This window comes from Moschus berezovskii, chromosome 24 (genome assembly GCF_049115385.1).
Source record: "Moschus berezovskii isolate FMDL1 chromosome 24, NW_MosBer_1.0, whole genome shotgun sequence".
Lineage (NCBI taxonomy): Eukaryota > Metazoa > Chordata > Mammalia > Artiodactyla > Moschidae > Moschus > Moschus berezovskii.
In genome coordinates, this window is record NC_142483.1 from 51952389 (window position 1) to 51973753 (window position 21365).

At 40.9% G+C, this 21365-nt stretch overlaps 1 protein-coding gene across 9 annotated transcripts in view; it reads right to left on the bottom strand.

The window, feature by feature from the left end:
* The window catches only part of ARPP21 (cAMP regulated phosphoprotein 21), a 173458-nt gene extending 153667 nt beyond the window's left edge, over nucleotides 1-19791 (bottom strand). For 5 of the 9 annotated variants that reach the window (XM_055414689.2, XM_055414687.2, XM_055414693.2 and 2 more), the window contains exon 1: nucleotides 19088-19791. The gene's annotated coding sequence lies outside the window, so the exon portion shown is untranslated. The remainder of the gene's footprint in view (nucleotides 1-19087) is intronic. The other 4 variants (XM_055414690.2, XM_055414694.2, XM_055414686.2 and 1 more) reach the window with 1 other exon arrangement.
* Nucleotides 19792-21365: the final 1574 nt, after the last annotated feature.

Sequence of the window (21365 nt, forward strand, 5' to 3'; positions counted from 1 at the left end):
TATTTCTTTAAATACATTGGTACTTTTACCTGATGTAACAGCACAAATCCAGTTACTTGGTATAAATGAAAGATAGCACTATTCTGATTTTAGTTTTAACTTAAAAATTATAATAAATTTGACTTGTTGGGAGCAGAGGGCTGTGTAGTTCCATGAAGCTTAACACCTGCATATGTGTGTGTAACCACCACCACAATCAGGCTGCAGAACAGTTTCATCACCCAAAACACTGCCTCATGCTATCTCTTTTCAATCACACCGCCCCACCCCCCACCAATATAGCTCCTGGCATTCACTGGTCTGTCCTCCTCTGTCACTATAATTTGATCATTTTCAGATGTTACAAAAATGGGGTTATAAAGTCTTGGATGCTTGGAGACCAGATTCATCCACTCAGTTTAATGCCCTTGAGATGCAGCCAGTTTGCTCCTTCTTGCAGTATCGCTGAGTGACATTCCATTCCATCGTATGGATGTGCCATGTTTTATCCAGTCACTTTCTGAAACACATTTGGATTACTTCTGGTGTGGGAAATTATAAATAAAGCTATTCTAGACTTTTATCTAAATGTTTCTGTGTTTATAATTTTAACATCTGGTGCTCACCAATGTTTTTAATGTAAGTTTTTCTTGCTCCTTACACTACCCAATCTTATGAATTTGGGATTATTCTATCTCCATGGAGTTTAGATCCTATCCTGGAGACTCTTGGAACACACCCTCATGGGAAAACCTGCATCTTACCAAAACGATCTGAAACAGAGGCACCTGTTTCTGTCTAGTGGAATTTGCCATCCTCATCTCTTCTTTTAAGATGCTGATGTTTTAAAAATTATTTTAAAATCAGGGTGAATCAATTCTGAGATTTGTTTTGAAATTTTACAGTATTCCTCTACTATTTCAGATTAGAGAACATCAGTCATACAAATTCTACATTCTGATAAAAATTTTACATTTCAGATCAGTGGTTCTCAAATGGTGGCCCACGAGCCAGCAGGATGAGCATCACCTGGAAGCTCGTTAAAAATGCAAATACGCAGGGCCTCACGTCAGATCTGCTGAATCAGAAACTCTGGCACTGGGGTCCAGAGGTCTCTATTTGAAGAATCTCTCCAGGTGACTTCTGATGCTCATGTAGTTTTCAGAAGCACTGCTTTAGGGATCAACAAGCCTGTGCAGTATAGAGAAGAATGCCACGGTCTGAGACTTCCTCTTGAGATGACATACTTACTCACTCACTCACAAGTACTTCCTTCTGTAGCAGGAGCCACTTAAAGATAAGACAGTTCATTGTGTTAAAAATATGAGTCCTACATCACCCACTGACATTTACAAGACAGTTGGTGTAGTTCATTTTTGGTCACCGGGGGCAGAGCTCAGGAATCAATCCTAAGTTGTACAGAAATCCCTAACTCCTCAGTTGAAACAATGAACACATCGTCTTACCTTCTCTTTCCATCTTGTCATTTTATCAGGTCTGATGGGTAAAGAGCAGGGCAAATGCAAGTTTCCTCTCTTCCCTGGCTCTGTTCTGTAACCCTGTCCTTAGTGAGATATTGTTCATCGTAAGTGAGATAAATGAACTCAGAAGGGAAATAAAGTGGAAAAGCAGCCAACTTAGGTCCCCTCATCACAGATCTCACAAAAATAGGGATTACTGTTTCTGTAATATAACAGGATTCCAACTTTATATATATATATACACACACATATATATGTATATATAATATATAACTTATTATATGTTACAAATTTTAATATATATGCATTTATGTAAACATATATATCAATTATAGCATTTAATTACTAAAATGGAAACATTTGATTACTAAAATTAAAGCATTTAAGTAACAAAAGTGAACTGGTAGTTGCTCAGTTTTTTCCAACTCTTTGCAATCCCATGTACTGTAGCCACCAGGCTCCTCTGTTCATGGAACTTTCCAGGCACGAATACGCGAGTGGGTTGCCATTTCCTTCTCCAGAGGATCTTCCTGGCCCAAGGATTGAACCCTGGTCTCCTACATTGCAGGCAGATTCTTTACCATCTGAGCCACCAAGGAAGCCCAAAAAGTAAACATAACCCTTAAATATATCTCTACAAATATATTAACAAAGCCACTACCTTCAACAAATAGCTACTAAGTAGGGTTAATTATACCTACTCCACTAACTTTTATTTTGGGGGAGGACTGAAACTACTGTTAACCTTCCCACTTCCTTTATCTGAACAACTGACTCCCCAAGGGTAACAGGATAAAGGGACCCCTTTGATCCTGCACATCTGCCAAAAACAACCGTCACCCTTTACGCAGACACATGAAAGCTCAGGCAAAGGATGAATAAGTCTGTGTTCCAGGTGTCTGGGGCTGGCTTTCTAGAAAACAAATTGAGGCCAAACCATCCATGAAAAAAGTTCACACTGGCTCATTCTAACATAGGTTTTCCAGAAGATAATTTCAGGGGAAAAATACTAGTTGAACTGATCACTTCATCTTCAATATTCGGAAACTGCAGAAGTGTGTGCTGGCCATTGGACTTAAAGCAGGTTTACCTACCTGGTACCAGTTCAGGCAGAACAAAGGACAGAATATAGAGGATAACTAAACCTTTTCCCAAGCTGACTGAAGGATGGCTCAGAACACATACTTGAAGAACAAGGCAATATACCTGAACTGTAACGAATCACAAATGTAGCATCAAATATGCATCTGAAAGCTCAAACCAGGACTTCCCTGGCAGTCCACAGAATTACGACTCCATGCTGCCAATGCAGGGGGCATGGGTTCAATCTCAGGCTGGGGAACTAACATCCCACATCCCACATGGTGGAAAAAGAAAACAAAAAAAAAAAGAACAGCCCAAACCTCATGAATCCATGAGAAGAAAAAGTGGAAAGGCAATTTTTTTCTTGAAACTCCACATATCACTTAAACATCTTCAAAACCATGATCTATTTACTAAAATGTTCTAATTAATATTTTGTTCCTTAATCAATTATCCTTGGGCATCTATTTAAGTATGAACCATTGGGCTTCCCAGGTGGCACTGATGTAAAGAATTCATTTGCCAATGCAGGAGATGCAGGAGACGTGGTTTTGTACCCTGGGTGGGGAAGATCCCCCGGAGAAGGAAATGGCAACCCACTCCAGTATTCTCATCTGGAGAATCCCATGGGCAGAGGAGCCTGGCGGGCTATAGTCTATGGGGTTGCAAAGACTAGGACATGACTGAGCCACCGAGCACATTCACATACATGAAACATTGGGTCTTTTACATCAATAACACTGTTTCAGATGGAGCTGGGTGGTGAGTAAAGATACAGGTTAGATGTGGTATAGTTTATTTTTTTCCCCCACTATTCTTTTCCTTAACTGTGTGATATGTATCGTAAACATCTTATAAAAGCCAACACAAAAGAATCCCACCACCCACCAAAATCATTTTATCTTTTTTTTCAGTAATCTGTGGACAGATGATATTTGTGACTCAAACTTTATAGCATTTTTATAACAAGTATTGATGTGTCACTTCATTACATGTGCTCTTACAGGTTTCCACGTTTTAATGGATTAATAGTCAGACCTTGCAGGAGGAAGTCAGAGAGAGACAACATTTCTCTTTTGTGGCAAATATTTTGCATGTGATCCTTCATGAAGGGAGTTTTGTTGCCAATTAAGAAAATGAAAGCTCACAACAGTTAACTGACTTGACCAGGTCAGTGACAGGTGGGGATAGAATTCAAACTTAGGTCACCTTGACTTCAAACCTATTGCCTATCCATCACAGCAGGAGAAACTGTCCCAATGATAGGTGAATTTATGAGCGAGGTGGGCATTCTTGCCTCAAATAGCAGCCACAAGTACAGATTTGAGACACATAAAGTTCCACCCACTCTATACCAGGTCAGAAGTTCATTTCCATGCCCTTCTTAGTCATGGCTCCATATATACCTTTCCATTATCCCCCTATATCCTGTTTCTTAATTCCTGATACCTAGATTAGACAGAATTCTCTGTGTTCCACATGGCTATTGCATATCACAGTGTGAGTCGTATCACAAAGGAAAAAAAATAAAAGAAGAATTAAATATACCTCTTTCTTTTCCCCTGCAACACGAATCCCCAAGTATGATACAACAGAAGTATCCCACACTGTGATCAAGACCAAGAGCTGATGGGTGTGGACATCATGTGGGCGTGCAAGTACTTCTCTTTTACAAGAGAGATAGTTCATAAATATATGATAACATTTATGATGGTTGGATGGCACCACCAACTCGATGGACGTGAGTTTGAGCAAGCTCTGGGAGTTGGTGATGGACAGGGAAGCCTGGCATGCTGCAGTCCATGGGGTCGCAAAGAGTTGGACATGACCGAGTGACTGAACTGACTGAACATTTACACTGAAAATCAATGAAACAAAGTCTTTCTCCAAAATAAAGGTAAAAAAAGGTAGAGGTGTGTGCTCAATCAATGTCTGACTCTTTGAGACCCCACAGACTGTATCCCACCAGGCTCCTCTGTGCATGGAATTTTCCAGGGAAGAGTACTGGAATGGCTGTTTTCTCCTCCAGGGGATCTTCCTGACCCTGGGATTGAACCCACATTTCTTGTATGTCTTGCACTGGCAGGCAGATTCTTTACCATTCTGCCACATGAGAGGACTATTTCCCAAAATAATAAAGCCACAAATGGCTTCTGATCAAAAATGATCCAAAGGTTAACCAACAAGGTCCTACTGAATAGCACCAGGAACTCAGCTTACTGTTATGTGGCAGCCTGGAAAGGGGGGAGTTTGGGGGGAAATGGATACATGTATATGCGTGGATGAATCCTTCTGCTGTGTACCCGAAACTATCACAGCATTGTTAATCTTAGAGGCAATACTCCAAGATAAAATTAAAAGTTTAAAAAAAATGATCCAAAGGTAAATTCAGAATCGGTAGAATTATACTGACTTTTCCTCATCACTCTACCTGTGGCTTCAGCAAATGACACAGGCAGGGCCACAGAAATCTTGTACCTCTATATTAAAAAGAAATTCTGCCTGAAGAAACACAGTAATACAGAGAACAGAAGGTGCTAGCCACATAGAGCAACTCCTGCAAGGCCGAACAAATGCCACTAATGACCTAATCAATACAGAAATAAGCATAGATTTCCTCCACAAATGGCCACTCAGTAGCTTCCCTAAACAAATTAAAAAAAAAAATCGTTTCTCTTTCATTTAAAATTTCCTTACTATATTTGTGTACTTCATCAAGAATACCCCAACACACGTGGTCAGGTCACTAGGAAGTACCATCTATCAGTCGTTTCCAGTTCTCAGATCTGGGTCTGTCTCACTGATGTAAATTTCATCACTAACAGTACACACCCTTTGATTCCTGCTTAAGCCCGAGGATCTGATCTATAAACAATGAAACAAGTTATATCTCCTCATCCTTTCTAAAAACATCCAAACCAATCTATTTCCACAGCCAGGTCAAAACAATTAGGTAATGTTTTCTAGTGATTTTAGAAAAATCTATTTCAGAGCTCTCTTCTCTTGCTAGACTCACTGGGCGAATCTCTGATTACACACATGGCCTTCTGCTGGGTATAGCCATGGTATTATCTGCAAGGCGTACAAATGTACAAATCATAAGTCTACCACAGTATTATATGAAGTCAGTCCTGGTTCTTAAAGCCCCAAATTGCCCCAGAAGGATGCTAAGACTAATCTATATCACTTCTAGACAAATACAGAAAAACCCCTAGTTAACAGTCTTTGTAAAGCAGCATCGAGCCACAACCTTATCCCACGTGAGGTACCATTAATAGAGAACGAAATACTGTGTGAAATTCTGTGGAATTTATCCGTGGAATTCTAAACCACCCATGCCCACATGTATGGATGTGAGAGTTGGACTGTGAAGAAAGCTGATCGCCGAAGAATTGATGCTTTTGAACTGTGGTGTTGGAAAAGACTCTTGAGAGTCCCTTGGACTGCAAGGAGATCCAACCAGTCCATTCTAAAGGAGATCGATCCTGGGTGTTTACTGGAAGGACTGATGCTAAAGGTGAAACTGCAATACTTTGGCCACCTCATGCGACGAGTTGACTCACTGGAAAAGACTCTGATGCTGGGAAAGGTTGGGGGCGGGAGGAGAAGGGGACGACTGAGAATGAGATGGCTGGATGGCATCACCGACTCTGTGGACATGAGTTTGAGTGAACTCCGGGAGTTGGTGATGGACAGGGAGGCCTGGCGTGCTGTGATTCATGGGGTCGCGGAGAGTCGGACACGACTGAGCGACTGAACTGAACTGAAGTGATGCCCACATTTCTTTTTCAAGATGCCTACTGTCCATCTAAACTTCTAAAATGTCAAACCCTGGTGTCTGTGCAAAGGAGTACCTTCTAGAAAGCATCTGGATTTAGAGGTTCCCAGATGGCCTTTCATCACTGATCCACTGGCATGATAGTGACAAGGACAAAGCAAACTGAAAATATGAGCCACCAGGGAATAAATGAATACTACGAATTGGAAAAGCACATACAACATCTTTAACGCTTACAAGCCCATTTTAGAGATGAGGAAGCTGAGGTTTAGGAGAGCTTGAAAAACTTACTAGTAAGTTGCAGAAGGGAATCTGAACCCAGGTCTGGGAACGCAGGTTCTCTTAATTGCTTTACAGTGTTGTGCTAGTTTCTGCTGTCCAATGAAGTAAATCAGCCACGTGTACATATAGATACAGACACAGATGTATATACACACTCACACACACACATATCCCCTCTCTCTCAGACCTCCCTGCCACCCTACCCCATTCCACCCCTCTAGGTCTTCACAGAGCGCCGAGCTGAGCTCCCTGTGCTATACAACAGCTTCCCACTAGCTGTTTCACACATGTCAGTGTAAAGCTGTCACCCTTAACTATTCTATTCACGATAAGTTAGCTTCATGCTAAAAGAATGACAACTTTCTAATCATTTCACTCATTCTGCAGCATTAGTCCTTCCTTGAAAGGTTAAGAAAAAAAAGTATGACCAAAATTTATGGGCAATTCTATATAAAATTGATTCACAAATATTATACTCTTCTTGAATACTGGAAGAGATTTTAGAAATCATCTGGTGTAACTTTGATGCTTTATGGGTAACTTCTAAAAGTAAATTCTTCCTTAGTGTCTGAGGGCAAGAAATTTTAACATGGTGCAGGTCTTAGGACAATGTATCCAGATATCCCTCTGCTTCCAAATACCTAAATCTTTAACTCTGTCTCAGTCAATGGGAAAAAAATATACATTCGTAAGAGAAATTATCCTTTGAGTAACTTAGAGATCAAATATTTTACTCCTAAAGTTTCCCAGAACTGTATGTAATCCCATCTCCATTTCATCACAGGCATTATTTTCTAATCTACCAAGGATGTTTATAATATTCTGAAACGATTTCAGTTTCCTTTTTCAAACACACAACGTAGAATCTAACAACAAATTCCAAAAATCATTTGCTTTCAGAAAAAACTTTCTTCTTAAATCTAGACAGATACGTTAGCTTGATCTGATATAAATTTGAACTCTGCAGTTCCTAACAATGATATTTGCATCAGTTGCTTGCAGGTCTAGTAAAGGTGTAAATGTGTGATTTTTATAAATTCGACAAAGAAAACCAAATGGCTTATACCAATTCCATACACATTTGTCACAATCAGCTTGTCTTTCTCTTGTGAGAGAACTTCCCAATTCCTGCTTTCATGATTTCAGTTTGTGCTCTATTACCATCAACAGAACTTGTCCCCAGTGGTGGTGTTAAATCTTCCTTGTTTGCTTTCTGGAAGCAATATGGTCTCCACTCTCGAGGTATACTTCTTGTCAATTTTCTCAATGAAATTTATGGGTTAAAAAAAAAAAAGATTTTTCTGATTAGTCAAATTAATTTGCATTGCTTCAGTTCCTTTCAGTTCAGTTCAGTCACTCAGTCACGTCCGACTTTCTGCGACCCCATGAATCACAGCATGCCAGGCCTCCCTGATCATCCAATACATTCTCCATCTATCATTTTGGAGTTTCCTTATGCTCTCAATCATTCAATTCATTATTCAAAGGGTTCTAATGCATGTCTCTCTCCTAAATGCCTACAAAATCCTATAGAGCAAATTTCCCAAATATTTAGCTTGAGACCTGACGTAAAAATATTTATTTTCAATAAATATTTGAAAACCAAAAATGAACAAGTAAATGAGTGAGTATGGCATCTGATGCAACAGACCGATCTTGCTGATTCCCACACGAGAACTCCGTCATTTCCATTCAGCTCCCACTGAAAGTCCCCTACTTTGATACAGTGTGGTCCAGAAGATATTTTTCTGGTTTCCTGTTGAAAATGCCAGTTGTGGCAGACTCTCTTGCTTTCTACATCTTCCTAAAGCCTGCCATAGCCTCAAAGGAGACAGAATGTTCTCTTCTTTCGAAATTAAGGTACCAGGTTCTGTTTGGCTTTGTCAAGTCAGAAAGGTATGCAGATGTTCATTCCATCGGAACCACACTCAGCATATCCTAAAATGTAGAAGTTAAATTAAGAAAGCAAATTCACTCCACTCTTATTCAACCAGATCCCACCCTTTAGGACTAGACTGTTCTGAAAGAGAGGGGTAAGACCTTAATTCAGTTCTAGTGGTCCCAAGCAGATTAATCGGTTTGCCAGTTAACCCTCATCAATCCGATCGCTGCTTCCATATAATAGGGAGAGTAGGACAACTCTCCTTAAGGTAGGAAGAGAGCTTAAGGAAACCCAGCTTTTCACTATTCTCTTCTCATTCCTCCTCCCCTGCCTTCGTCCATCACTGCCTACTTGCCCAGTTCTTCAGAGGAGTGCATTTCTTCCCCACATCCTGGATCACCTCCACCAACGTTAATCCCTCCAAAGGCACATCTCCAGTACACAGGCATTATTTCCAGCTCTGCGTTTCAGCAATTTGGAAATTGTTTGTGCACTTGCCTCTTTTTCTCTCCCAAGACCACATTAACTGAGTGTTAACTATGATTTCCTTTCATGTAGATGGAAAAGTGATCCAGGTATTCAGTTTAAACGAACGACGTCTTAGGGACCTTGCTATCTCCATAAAAGCCTGAGTCACTGCTTGAGATCTAAAGGAGAATCTTCTTTGTAAGAGCCAAAATCATTTCTAGTGAAGTTATAATTCTACATATAAGGGCATCTCTTTGTTCTCTTTTTCAGAGAAGAATGTCAGATCCTCTTAGACTGAAACTTTTAGGGGAAAAATACAATTAAAACTTTACTTTGAGCTGATTTTAATCCTGGATAATAGGCGCCATCAACAATATAAAGGTCAAATTTTAATTCCACAAGCCTATTAAATAGCTGGCATGTGCAAACAAGAACCGCTAGGGACAGTGGAAAAAATGCACTGGGAAGTACACACAGACCTGGTTTCATGGTCCTTTGCTGCTCTTTGTAGTCACTGTCTTTTTTTTTTTTCCAAATTGAAGGTTTGTGGCACCACTTCATCAAGGAGGTCTATTGGTGCCATTTTTCCCAAGTGTATTTGTTCACTTCCTGTCTCTGTCTCACATTTTAGTAATTCTAATATTTCCAGCATTTTCTTTATCATGATATTTGTTACAAGGTGCTCTGTGATCAGTGATCTTTGATGCTACTCTTCTAAAAAGATGACAACTTGCTGAAGGCTCAGATGAGGGTTGTTAGCCTCTTTTAGTAATAAAATATTTTTAGATTAAGGTACATACTTTTTTTTTAAAAGACAGGATACAATTGCACACTTAATAGATTGTGATATGGTAAAGATAACTTTTAAGTGCACTGGGAACCAAAAAAATTTCATGTGACATGCTTTATTGCAATAGTAACTTTATTGAGGTGGTCTGGAAATGAACCCACAGTATCTCTGAGGTTTGCCTGTACCTGTAAACTTTTGAGATAAATTAGTTTTTTTCTTAATGCTAAATGGCTAGCATTTAAGCATATATATTATGATGATTCTAGAACACACATATATATACACTATATATACACCTACATACTATATTAGTGTAGATATATATATGTGTGTGTGTATACATATATATATAGGTATAGTATATGTAATACATATTGGGTTGGCCAAATTTTTTATTTGGAATATCTTACAGAAAAATTCAAACTCTTGGACAACCCAATATATATATCTATATAGTATATATGTTGTATATACTCTCGAACCTTTCCTAGTTTTTTGTTCTAGCACTTATTAGAATATTGAAGGTTTATAAATGTATTCTCAGGTATCTTCTGAGAAATTTCATTGGAGCATTTTTCTGATGGTACTATTTCTCAGAACAATGTGTGTGTGTGTGTGTGTGTGTGTGTGCTCAGTTGTGTCTGACTCTGTGACCCTTTGGACTAGAACCTGCCAGGCTCCTCTGTCCATGGGATTCTCAGGCAAGAATGCTGGAATGGGTTGCCATTTCCTTCTTCAGGGGACCTTCCTGACCCAGGAATAGAACCTGTATCTCCTGTGTCTCCTGCATTGGCAGGTGGGTTCTTTACCACTGTGCCACTCGGGAAGTCCCCTCAGAAGAATGGCTCATATTTAATTATGATTTTAAAAAAGTGTGGTTATCTGATAAATTAACTGCTTTGCACGGCTCGGCCTCTCTACGGAATACCATTCATGGTTCTCCATTTTCTGATGGGGACCAACTGATTAAAACCCAATTATGACAGACATCACCCTCTGACCATTTTCGTGTAAGGACTGAAATGATTCATTTCAGCAACATTAACTGAAGATAGTTTATTAGAGTCTGAGGCCATTATCAGCAGCACACTCCAAACAGCCTTCTCACGGCTTGGAGACAGGAAACCAAAGCCGCCGGTTGGGGTGCCAGAGAGCCCAGCAGCAAGCCCACTGCTGTGCTTGCCTTAACTTCTGAGAGGATGCTGAGAAATGTTTCCACCTCCCCTGCCACCCCAGAGTTGCTGCTCCTGGTCGCACTCCTCAACACAGGATGTAAGGTAATTCCTTCCTGGATCCATTTCAGTTCCTTTGCATTCAATAATGACCTGGCTCTTCGACCACCCCTTTTGAATGGTGGAAATTACTCAATTAAAGTGTTTTAGAGAAGTCCTATCCTTTCACTTTCCCGACAACTCTCAGTGGGTCCATCTCTTCCCCTAGAGTCTGACAGAAGTGAATGACCTTACTAAAAGCATTCCTATCCTCATACCAGGCCCACCTCCTAGATTAGTTACTACCTCTGCCTGGCTGTCGATATTTTCTAGGCTCACAGAAAATATTGTGACTAGAAAAATATCTCTCTAGGCACAGAGAGAGTAAAGCTAGTTTCCAATTTCAACCAGTAAAGATGGTTACAAGGTGGAAACAGAAAAGAGATGTACTCTAAATTACTAAAACACACACACACAAAATGGTTAAAAGGAAGTTTTTCTCATTTCATGTAATCGGGTTAAATCTCTCTCTCTCAACATTTTTTATACGAAAAGGTGATGATTTCCTTTTAGTGAATAAGACCAAGGTACCAGGACTTTGTTTCTGCTTCAGTCATGCCAAGCAGGCCTCATGTGTCCCATATGCTACATTAAAAAACTGAATCAATGCAGAATTAACAAAATCACTATGGTCACATGATGGTCATTTGTTTGTGACTGAACTGGTGTTACTACAGTCTTGCAGAAACTAGGAAGCAGAGAGGGGTTGAGAGTCTTGGCCGTAGACACATTTTTCAGTTATTTACTTAGACCCAGAAGCTAAGCCCCAGGACGGGTTGCTTGGGTGGTAAATTGCATATTTACAGAGGTAAGTTTTGGAGAAGTGAGATTTAGATGCACCACCACATTTAGACTTTGTTTTCTGGACCTTTGCTTTTAATCCAGATTTTGCACGTTTCTCTGATCTGCAGAATCCCATGGAGGCCTGTGTATTTCAGTGGTACAGTCTGTCATCATGAGCACACAGCAGTCCCCTGCCTGTTCTCTGATGAGTTCCAGCATCCTCTAGCCTACACCTCTCCTTTAGTTTTAACCTGACAAAGGATCCAAAGCTCCTTTGAGTTCAAAACGTCTCCCTATCTATAGCTTCTCGCATCATATCTGACAAATCATGCAGACATTGTGATCATTATCATTGTGAAATGATATCCCTCTTGGACCAATATTTACATCCTTGTCTTATAATATGAATACATTTTTCATATATAAACTCTCTTAACTATATACAGTCTCCCACCTCTTCATGCTGGAAAAAAAAAAAAAAAAACCCGCTAAAAACGAAGTCACATGTAGTTCTGGATGAAGTCGATAATTATAATAGTAATTAAAAATGAAGGAGTCCAGTTGTTAAGGGTGCTTCACAGAGCTTAAGCAGATAGCAACAGCATGGATTTTCATCACGATGGCATGCTGTATCATTTCATCTTTCCCAAACTCTCCCCGCGATTATGTGGAAATTTCAGGGTTAGAGAAAGATTTTAATCTTCACAAAGGAAATATGAAATAAATGCTGAACAAAGTTAAATAAGTACCGAAGTGAAAATAAAAAGGCAAACCATTAATATCAACTAGTTGTTTCCAGTGGGATTTCTAAATTCGTCTTTAGTGCCGTGCCATGCTATTTGTTTGATAATTTCCTAAAATTCTTACAATGCTAGTATATCTAAGTAAATTTAAAATAAATATAAAACTGTATAACTTAAAAGTGTTAGTTCCATTATTCCCATAAACTGGATAAAAGAAATAGGATCACAGATACGACTGCAATGTCCTGACCATGAATGAATTTGGCAGAGTTCAATAGCAATTTCAACATAACTGTAGGCTTCATTGACTTAAAAGAGTGGTCATTTGAGTATAAACCTTAATCTTCTTTCTCTAAAAAAATTTAAAAAAAAATGCTGTATTTATAACAAATACGTCTTTTGACACTCATTTTTAAAAATCGCATTTTAAAGAATCGAGTATTTGAAGCTTGTAAACAGCGCTGAAGTCTTGATTCTGTCACATATTCACATGGCATCTACTTATTTTCTAACAGCTCTTTGATGATTAAATTAAGTCAGCTGACAGCAGCACTGGGATCTCCATCAGAGTGGCATACATATTAACCAGCAAAATGCTAAGAAAAACCTGCCAATGCAGAGCATGGATATTTTCTTATCAATAAATATTAGAACTTCATGTGGGGATTTTAGCTGGTGGCTTTAGAAAGGTATAAAAAAAACTGCAAAATTAACACAATAGCTTTTTATTTGCCTATTGAGTTTATGAGCAAGAAAAAGTTAAACAATTATGCATAGTCCCTGAATTTCAGAGAGCTGCCATGCCCCTCCTTCATTTTCTGCCGACCCATGGCTGGAACTTTTCTATGTGACGGTGATGAAATCACCTGAAAGCAACTCAGATGACGGGACAATCAGATGACAGCTGGGTCTTCTAATTTCCATGTCAAGGCATAGCATATTTGGACTTGGAAGATTGTAAAACTTTTAGAAATTGATATTCCGTTGTTTTCTGAAGATGTGGAAACAGTTTACCTCAATTATTGGTGCTGATTTTCCATTGCAATCAGATCAAATTATGTCAACATGCATTTTTAGTTTTTCCTTTAAGGTATGATGCTATGGATTAGATGGTCCTAAAGTGAGTACTGGATCTTGACAACTGGAAGAAAATCTGCAAAATATATGAGATCATTCCTCTGGTTTGCATTTCCCGAGAGATGATCCTCACTCTGATCACTTTTAGTGCATGATAAAGAAGCAACTGACAAAAAAGGAAATGTAAAAGAATGTGTATCCATTATTAAAAATTCCAGCACTACATCCATCTTAGGTTGAAAAGTCACAGAGGTCTTTTGGAAGTCTTTATCACAAACACTGATTTCCTATCTCATGTGGGTATCAGGAGGTTGATCTGGGTTTATCTAGGTAGATTAGCTTTGTGAATATGTCGCAGTGAAAAAAAACTTGCAGGAAAAAAAGACTGTATATTACATTAAGTGATTCTGCATAGAATCACATGCTGTGTAACCACAGAAATCTCTATAAAATTTGCCTAAATATTTGAAATAAAATGTGACGCAGTTGTTTTCCTGTTAAAAATCTTAAATCCTTCCTTTCAACTGAAACCAAATTTCATTTTTACTTATATTAAAACCAATGTTACTATTCACGAAAGTGATGTTGTCAACAAAATCTTAATATTTTGTGTGTTATCCACAACAGATTTTTAATGTAAGAATTGCACCATTTTAAAATGGTGTGAAATGTAATAAATTGATAAAAGGCCTGTTTCTTAAAGGGCTAATCACTAGTGGAACCCTCTTCCCATTACCTGCAGAAAATGAAATATTTTCTGCTGCTAGATAAAAGAAACAATTGTAACATATTAATACTTTTAAAATGTTGTATGAATTTATGACTGAGGGATAATTATGACCTTGCACCTTGAGTGAGATAATTCTGGGTGAATTCTTTGGCCTTTAAATAAGTCACAGATGCAATTTTATCCTAATATATATCACTTGGTTATAGAACTTTAGAAAATCTCATATAACCTTTGGCATGGACATTGTATATTAGGTTGGGGTTACAAAAAACTGCCAGAAGAAATTTTCTCAAGAAAAGTATGTAGAGGAATTTAAAATATTGATCTACTGTGGCTGCAGACCATGGTTAGCAGTCCTTCCACCTGCCGATGAAGATCGCTGCTGGCAACAAGAGAACATGACATGATGCTAAGGACTCAGTTTGAAGGTAGAGTCAGTTTGGTGTATTATAAGGCAGCTCCTTTTGTTTTTTCCATTTCTCCTCAATTGTCCCGATGGAATTATTTGAACGCATGTTTTGTTTTACCTGCGCAGCTATTTCCCAGGGCACAGATACTTCCCAGTAATTTTAGAGAAAGGTACCTTCAAAATGCTAGATGGGCATTTCATGACTTACAAAAATACAATATCACCAGATTACAGAGGATTTTGAAACCACAAGCTAACACTGCTGCCAAACATTAAAAACTGAAGAGTAAACTTGAAACTCTGTCTCAAGTACTTTATTTTTGATCAAGCAGATGATACTAATGTATGCAGTTTAAATACTGTGTATCTCAGCTCCCATCTCATCCTCATAGAAATGAAAGGGTTGTGATGTAAATACAAATAATACATAACTTTGAACATCCAGAGCCAAGTTTAATCCAAGATGAGCAAAATTAATTTAGATTATAAGACTCTGATCCACTGAAAAAATCAATTTATTAGCACTTGGCATAAATATACATTAAAGGAAACCAACCTAAGAAGCAAAGATAGCCTGAGAAAAACAAATTCAGTCACAGACAAATCTTGCTAATATTCTTTTTCTACCTTCAACAGTCCTTAAGCAGTGACTTCTATAACTGTTTGAAATCATTAGGCATATTTAACTTTCAATGTTAGAATGAAAAATAAAGAAGGCAAAGTCAGAAATGTAAAGACTCTGGAAGCACCTATTTAAAAAAAAATGAAGGTCATTTGTCTAAAGAGAGGAAGTATGGATTTGATAAGTTCATCATCACTGACTTAAAATATGTTCAGAACTTCGCTGGTGACATAAGGCATTTTTGAGGAAGCCAATTCTTTTCCTGATTAGAGATTCACAAATTTCTCAACATGCACCACAGTGTGGTACCAGTTAGGACCATGCCAGTACTTACCATTTGAAGAGATGGTTTTCAGTGTCCACATCACCTTTAAGCCCCAGATTCTTCCCTAACCTTGTTATGAAGCAGATCTGAATTAAACTTACGTATATATAAAGGGTTCGTTTGCGATTTTCATCCTTACGGACTTCAAACTCTCTCCCCATACTAATGAGGATTTTCAGTCCTATCCACTTCTGCCTACATGGTATATTGTGTCTTCACCGGCTGACTCACTCCATACTCTACTTATGCAGTTTATCATTATCTTATGCACAGATATAATCCACATTGAATTCAGATAAGAATGCCCATTGCCTAGAGAACTGGAGAAAAGTAGCAGCACTGTGGTTCAAATAATATTTCTCCAGTAAGAGAAATACTGTAGTCAATGTAGATTACTTTCTCCCTCTCAAAGTAGAAGGTGGAAAACACAAGCAGCTGCAGCAAATTATACTAACTCTCTGCAATGTATTTTTCTTGTTTTTTTTTGGGGGGGGGGTTACTTCTTATAAAAATTGACAAGATTCAGGACAACTTTGGACAGTGTTCTAAAACAGCTTCATTTAGCAATAATCATGATTCATTTCTCCACTTAATACAAACTTCTCACTCGCTCTTGTGTTTATCACTTTTGAAACAACCTAGGCATTTTTCTAATTAGCTTCACTCTGCACAAAGAAATAACCTGACTGCAGTACGTTGTTAATGTAAAGTGAACCACAGGGGCCTTTCTGATGGAACATTCTCACTTCCTACCTCAAGACAGGCGTTCTGCATATATGCAAATACTGCAGACAGACGGCTTTGTATATCTTACGCACTATAACAGTAAGACATGTCCCCCCTCATTATAAAATCCTGAAAATTACCAGCGCTGCCTCTGCCATCGACATTTAAGAAACAGTTAACCTTTGGTAACATAATCTATTGTGCTTATCTCAAAGTAAGGGGGGAAAACAGCTTAAATATTCTATCAAGTTCAGCCAAAACTTCCTACTTCACTTCATGGTCACAATACTTGATCTAGACTCCACGTTTATAAAAGAAAGTGAAAAACAAATTTACAAGGCAGAGCTTGAAGTCATCAGCCTATCTTAGAAGGACTTAGTTATTTTATGCCGGGAACATTTTACAAGCTCCAAACCCTTTCCGAGTACAATATTTTAGGAAGCTGAAATTACTTCTGCACTTCTTACCACCCAAGCACCTGACAGTTTGGATTAAAAATAGTATATACACAGCAAACTCCCTGGTTACTATTTCCCTGAAGTTTTAAGGCACTCAGATTATTGAATCTTCTTTCTAAGAATTACTGGAGAGACTGATGCAAACACATATCAAACTATTCACAGGTAATTCTCCCACTAAAATCAATTGGCCTCTCTTAGTGTGATTCATTAGGACTAATGAAAATTACCATCTCCAGTAGCCAGTCTGTACCTTTCCAGACATCCTTCCCCAGGATCCATCACCATGCCCAGCTCTGCCTTCCATCCTGCTCCTTGTAGTGCTGAGTGAGGCACTCACTCCTTCATTAAATAGCATTAAAAATAGACCGCACAGAACTCCCCAGTGGAGCATGCTCTAATGGGGCTAGTGCCACAGTTCTCAAGGTAACCACGCTCAGCTGGTATCCAAGAAGGAAAGTCACTGGGAGACCAGCAATTTACAAATTTAATAGTGCAGTGCACCCAAACCTATCTAAATCTGAGCTGAATACTGTAAAAGAGAAATCAACATGTAGTGAGAGGAAGCCACAGAGAAGCTCAAGGTACATTTCTGGAGTGTGTAAGTTTCTTTAAATACACCTCACTGAAAAAGTACTCTGCTGAATAGACATTCATCCCAAGCAACTTATTTCAAGATTTATTGGACAATAGTAATCACAAGCAGTGAGAATAAGTTAAGACATCTCTGAAGAGCAGCCTGAATGTCGTAAAACTGTATTTAAAGCAGATGACTTGAGACCAAGTGATAGTATTAATAAGCATAGACTAGCCTTTTGTAAGGAGGAACTGTATTCCTTAAAGAATATTCTAAACTCCCTCTCTGGAGCCTTGAAAAACATTCTGTTCAAGTGACGAAAAGAAGTATAAGAATGTTATTAGAAAGGAAATTCAGGATCAAACACATATACATACCTTAGAAATCCGTATCAACCTGAGATGAGGGCATATGTTATTATCTCCCATGCAATCCTCATTGGGAAAAAGCAGAAGCAATCACTGCCAAGATAACCAGACTACTCGGCGACATAGCTAGAGCTCTAGGCTTCCAAATGACTGCCCTCTGCGAAAATGACATTACCTAAAACCTTATGAAGACGTGTAAACCCTGTGGTGACAAACCCAAGCAGTAGGTGCATTTATTTTAAAGTGTCAAAGGTTTCCTAACTTTTACCAAATGAAAAGTGATTTCCTGTCAGCTCCATTTCTCCGTTTTCTCAAAACAATCACAGCCATTTTGATCACCAAAGTAGATGAAGAAGAGGTGTGGACCATTCGGATTTCTTCAGTATTTGAAATCTTGTCCACATTCAGACTAAACTTTGGAGATCGTCATCTTTGTTTGGGGAGGCTGAAGTGTCATACCAACAGACTTGAAAAAAGTCAGAAATTAAAATGGGTATCTGCACTCAAAACACAATCTCGTGAAAGTGATTTTTACCAGCCTTCCATCCCTGACTTTCAATTCTTTCTTTGTCTTTCCAGTTCAGATTCTGTGCTTGCCTGTATCTTCAGGATACTGAACTGACAGCAACCACATCTACTCCAGCTCCATTTTCCATGCATAAACACTCAGAGAATCCATTTCTCTTCCTAGGAAACTTTCTATACACCTGTCTCATTCAACTCCATTCTGCCACTACATCTACAACCCTGAGGCAGAAGGTGTTAAATCTGGAGTTTGCAATGGTACAGAATTCAGACACATAAAAATGAAACTGAACATCTTTCCTCTAAACCCTGGGGGAGCCAGGATCTCAAGTCCTCTGAGGACAACAAACGGATGACAACTTTCTGCCCCTTACATAGCTCTGTCCCAAAAGAAATATGCACATTCCCAACTTTCTACAGAGAAGCCTCTAAAGATCAACTGTATACTTCTCTGATGAAGAGACCTGCTCTTTTCCGTTCTCTTCCTGCTTTTCATTTCTGCCACATTCTGGGGAGCGGGGAGTCTACCCCTCCTCCGACAACGCATGAAAACACAATACATACATAACAACAGCTTTCTACAAACAAGAAGGAGAGCCCTAGACTTAAAGACAACTCGAAAGAAAGGCACAGATGCAAGGCAGGAAGGAAGAGGACAAAAAAAAAAAAAAAAAAAGAAATGACAAAAGGCGTGCAATGTTCACGTCGGAAGACCTTAAAATTATTTTACCTTGACCGAAAAGTGGACGTCCCCCCAGCGACTCTGTTCCTTGATTGATTTTGGTTTGTGGCTTTTATTAGTATTATTGTTTCTCACGGATGACTTGGCTGTATTTGTTTGCTTTGGCTTATTATTGTTATTATTTTGGGTCGATTTATTTAACTGCTAATAAAAGGAGCCTTCTGCGGCGTCGGCGGGGCTCCTGGCAGGGCTGCGGCACCCAGGGCTGTGGCCACAGCAGCGGTGACCCCGAGGTCCCTGCGGCTCCCCGCTGCTCAGATGCGCTCCGGGGGCGCTGCGGCTGCCTTCTCGGCCCCTGGTTGCGGAGAGGGAGCGAGCTCCCGCCTCCTGGCTGCCAGTCCGTCCCCGGGCACGTCTGTCTGTCTGGCTGGCTGTCTGTCCCTCAGTCCGGCAGCCCACCGCGGGCTTTCCCGCCGTCCCGCGATCCGCTCTCCGAGCTGCCCCTCGCGGCGGTCCCTCCGCGCCTCTTGGTCCCACTAGCGAGGCAGGGACCCTCTTCCGGTCTTCTGCACCCGCATCTCTCTCGTTCAGCCACTCCGCGCCCCCGGCCGCTTCCCTCGGACAGAGGAGGGCGGCTGCAGGGAGGGCGCGCGCGGCTGCGACTCCCTCTGCCTGTCTGCGTCCCCTGCCTCTCCCTCCCTCTCTCTGCTTGCCGGCCTCCGCGCCTCCAGTTGTCTAACTGCTCCCACCTGTCCGTCGCTCTGTCACGCTCAGTCCCTCCCCAGCCAGCCAGCTCCGGGCGTCCCGGGTCCCGCGCGCCCGGCTCCCCGCCTCCGCGCGCGCCTGCCCTCCCCCGCGCCCGGCTCCTCCCCGCAGCCCCGGCCGCGGCCGGTCCCCGCCCGGGCTGGCGGCAGTGTGCGGGAGGCATGCGGCGTGGCAGCTGCTCAGCCGGCAGACTCCAGCCTCTGACCCGCCACACCCGGGAGATGGCCGTGGTCGGGCGCCCGCGGGGGCCGGGCCTCGGCCACCAGGCGCAGCCGGAGTTGGCACCTGCCCGGTGTGCCCGGAGCGCGTGGTGGTGCCATCCGTCCCCTGGCTGGTCTACTCCGCCAGACCCCGGGCTAGAGACAAAGCGCCCGAGCCACGAACGGCGCGGGAACATCATTCATCAGAGAGAAAACTGGCACGCTGCCCCCTGCCCCTCCACCACGCGTCCCTGCTCTCGGCCAGCGCGTCCCTCCCCGCCCCGGGCCAAAGCCCCAAGTACCTCCACCGGGCGCCTCCCGACTCTGGCCAAGCCCTGCTCACTCCCTTCCTCCGGGGCTCACTCTCCAGGCCAACTCTGCGGAGAATATCCCACAACAATAACACCTCACTCCACCCAAATCCAGTCGAAGCATCAGCGCTCTCAGACATTCGCGGCTTTGAGCAGGACCCCAAGTCCTCTTGTGCGGCGCCAAGTGGACTCCCCGTGGGCGCCCGCCCAGCCCGCTGCCCACCCGGGCGCTGACTGAGAATCACAGAGGTGCCCCATAAACCCCTGCAGGCTAGGGCGTGGGGCAGGGCGCAGAGTTGACATCCCAAGAAATAAAAGGGCTGCATTTCCTGTTTGTTTGGAGATGTGCTATTTTTATTATCTGTAATTCATTTTACCCCCATTGTTTCAAGGTACACACCACCAAAAAGAAAAAAAAAAAAGGAATAGTGGAGGAATGGGAATACATTTCCGGAACACCGCCCACCCCTCCTGAGTGAATGTGGAGCCTACTTTTCCAACATCACAGGTCACCAGCCAAGATAGATCACTCTGGCGTTCTGCCCCCAGCTGAGAGCAAGGCATTTGATTCTGGGCTTCCTTGCTAGGTTGTTATTAATGGGAAGCAAAATTATAGTTGTACACGCCTGCATGGAATTGCCAAAGCTTATTCTGACAGTATCCAGCAATTCAGCTTCTGAAATGTAGACGCTGAATAACTATGGATCTGGTGCAATGAACGCCCCATCCCACAATAAATTGGAGAAGAGAAAATCAACTTTTACCAGCTGCAATTAGTAACCCCAATGAAGAGACAACATTAATAACTAGTATAAACCGTGTCATGAAAATGGCCACATCCTTTTGGTTTCATTTGTTGACACCATTTCTGATGACAGATATTATAAACAGATTTATTAAGGAATATGCCTTCCAGTTTTTATAGAAAAGTAATTTCGACAGCAGCAGCCATGTCTATATATGCTAAGATATTGATTACGATACCAAACATGTTATGTGCACTGCTAGTAAATGCTATGGAAACAATTAGGATGAAGTTGTATTGGTCTT